The sequence below is a fragment of the Lygodium microphyllum genome, chromosome 5, assembly GCF_053477565.2.
Source record: "Lygodium microphyllum isolate KBCC chromosome 5, Lygodium_microphyllum_v1.1.10, whole genome shotgun sequence".
NCBI lineage: Eukaryota > Viridiplantae > Streptophyta > Polypodiopsida > Schizaeales > Lygodiaceae > Lygodium > Lygodium microphyllum.
Genome location: NC_141139.1, coordinates 149,558,926 through 149,562,433, shown reverse-complemented (window position 1 = coordinate 149,562,433; position 3,508 = coordinate 149,558,926).

The following is a 3,508-nucleotide window of genomic DNA, read 5'->3' as shown; positions in this document are numbered from 1 at the left end:
CAAATCTTGATTCCAAAGCACATCAAGTGTGCCCCAAAACCTAATCAACCATCAGATATAATGCCTCTTCAAAAACCATACTCAAAATATGTAGCCAAATATGAGAAATGCAAGGACTTGACTAAACTAGTCCATCCATGCCTAAGGCACAACAACAACATAAGTAGTTTGATACTATGGCTTCCTACCAAACCAATGCATCCAAATCCAAAACAACTTGAGCTAATTCCAAGTTATCAAAATTCACACAAGTTACAATCACAATCACAAACATGAATCAAGCATAAGAGGAAAAGCTCACCAAAATAGAATCAAAAAATGGAATGCCAACAAATGACAGTCAATGCCAAATCAATACAACAAAACCATGCCCACTAGATGTCTTAAAACTTACTACTACAATTGATCTATCAAATGGCATCAACATTGGTTGTGCAAACAAATATCCCAACTATTGATTGCTTTGCCTAACTTAACATGACATTCAAAATGCTCACTAGGCTTAAGAAATGATCAATCTAGGTATCATGTATGATGATTGAACTTGTCTTTCACTCAAACACCACATGGGAAGACTACAAGCACATGTTTTGAGAAAAGAATGTAGGCACTAGTGGAAATGATTCGTGTGATCAATACAAGGTAATATAGTTGAAACAAAAGTCTAATGCTAGTGTTCCATCATTCTCTCAAAAAACTTACACTATCCCCTAGAGTTAGAACCTCATCCTCTTTAGGATAAAATCTATAAGAGGAAGAGTTTCATATAGCAAGCCACCCTAAGGAACCTTCACTTTTAATCGATGTTGTTACTTATCTTTGGATGCTAGCTTGTCAAACATTTGACTTGGATGCTCTTGCCAAATTATAGTACAACATTTTATTCTATGGCTTATGGCTTCCCAAAAATGAAGCCCAAAAACTTAATACACAAGTAAATTTGCCATCTTTGTATAAATAATACTAGAGATTTTCTTCCAAAAATTTCACACACAGGTCTTAACATTAGTCCTCTACCCCTTGGAATTCAAGTGGATGATTTGGCACTTTCTATGTGGAAGCCCATAGAATTTGGATCGTGTATGTGTAGTTCTCTTAGACATTAGGTGCCATTTTAGATGCTTGTTATGAGCTATGAAGCTCTCCTTTAGATCCATTGTTAAGTTTGTCAATATTTTTAGGATCAATATAATCAATGAGATGTGCCATAACCTCAAAAGGTTCCATAGAAAATGATGTATTTTCTGCAAATTGCAATTACTTAAAAGGATTTGGTTCTATTTCTTCTAGCTCTTGCTCACCATAGCCATACTACGTAGATGATCTACCAATCTTTCTTTTGTAGAACCAAAAGTCAAGAGCTTGAGCTCTCTACCATGGTCTAGCTTCTCTAATGCATTGATGGAAAGCCCCTATTGAGCCTTCAACTCCTCCATGTCCTATGTTCTATTCACGGAAGCCATTAAGATAGATTTTTGATAAAGCTCTTGTTATAAAGAGATTGTGTTTCTATATATTTTTAACATTTCCACCTATACCTTAATTTGACTTTTCCTATGTAGAGATCTTACTATGTAGCTACTTTTTGTAGGGTAACTTCATAAGTTCTTTTAGCCCCCTCTTCCACTTAGTTGACTACCCCTATTATGTTCATTCAAATGGCTCTTTGCAAACCTATAAATTCTACCTTTAGTTGAGCTTGATTGTTCTCCTCTAGCTCTCTTGCGAGAAGGGCTAATTTGGCTTTTTCTAATTCTATTTAGACAATGAGGTCTACAACTTGAGCTCTAGCTTCAATGTTTAGATCTCCTATTATCTCCACATCTTGCAATTTCATTATTAATTCTCTTATGTCCTAATTGTTTTCTGCAAGTTGGTGTAGATATCATGGAGCTATTGGAGCAAAATATTTTAGGAACACTAGATATGTATTTTCTCATTTTAATTCATTTATTTTGCATATTCTATATTGTCACCATGAGTTGTTGAAGATCACCTTGGGAAACCAAGAGTTGTCTCTCATTAATCTTCTCTTTCCACTTGCTAGAGATGTTTGCTATTTGAGGTAGTTCTTCCTTTACTCTCTACTGATAGAGCCTCATCCCTTCTATGCATTTCTTCATTCACTCTTTGTGAGAGAGTCTCATCCCTTCTATGCATTTCCTCCTCATAGGAACTTTGGAGAGTTGTAGCCAAATCTTCATTTTCCTTCCTAAGTGCTAACTTTATTTGTTGCATCTCTTTCTTTGGTTGCTTGATGGGAACACAAACTATAGCTCTCTCTTGTTGGTAGCATTCCTTTCTTTATCATTTTCTATGCCTTTTCGCTTGAATTTTCTTAGCTTGTCTCATTTTCCTCTCCCTATCTCTTTTTCTTAATGTGACAGTATATTTTGATGCTTCTTCCATCTGTGGCAAATCCTCCCTTACTCCCTATGAAGTCAAGACTCCTAGTGGAGAGGGAGTGCTTGGTAGCATGATAATTCCCATAATGGGTGGTGTTCCACTAGGAATTTCTAGTGCTACATTGACCTTTTTGTTGAGAGCACTGTCATAATTGATTATCCCTACTTTCATCTCTATGATGCCTACTCTAGGATCTTGCATAAGAATTTTGTGAGCTTGGGCTACACATTTGCTAATACCCTCTAACCACAAATCATTCAAATTTGTGTTAACAATTTCTTTTGTTAAGATATCCTCCATAAGACCTTTTGGGATGTTAGTTGTGGAAGAGGTTACTCTAATGTATATGAGCATATGATGCAAGGCTTGTGCCCTCACATGCAAATCCTTCTCGAAAATGGGAGCAAACAAAAATCCATATTGACTAATTGTGGGTCTACCCCATTTTTGTGTGATAGTTGGTGTTCATGTTAGCTATTTCTATTTCTCAATCCCTTTTTTGATTCCTTTAGCATGTTCTACTATCTAGGGAGCCCTAGTCATACTACGCTCACCATATGTCCAATGGCCAAATAATGCTTGACATGAGGATTCATAATTTGAACAAAATCTACATGTGGTCAAGTGGGTAGGTCCATTATGTACCTTAGCATAAGTCCAAATACCGTATTGCTCCACTAGCTTTTCGATCGTGTCATGCTTATCAACAACCTCTCCAAAGTCATTTAATAATTAAAATTTTAGATTTGTGACACTCCATGTTAATGGTTGTAGATCAAATTTCTTATATTTCTCGATTATAAAGGTAGTATTGTTCATATTTATGGGGACTTTGATGGGTATTGGTGTTCGGGATGCCGCTATTTATAACTAGGGAATTGAAGACTCTGCCATCTACATGACCAAAAGATAATCTCATGACAGTTGTCGAATAGTGAAAGGGAATGAAAGACAATAGAGATTATCAATTGCTTTTGAAAATTTGTTATTGTATGGTCCATGTTTGTTCTCTCAAGAAATAGATGTACAATGCTTCCTAGCTTGCATTGTGGGGAGGTTATGTGGTGATTTGTGGGAAGTTTGGGCTTCTAAGGTGACTACG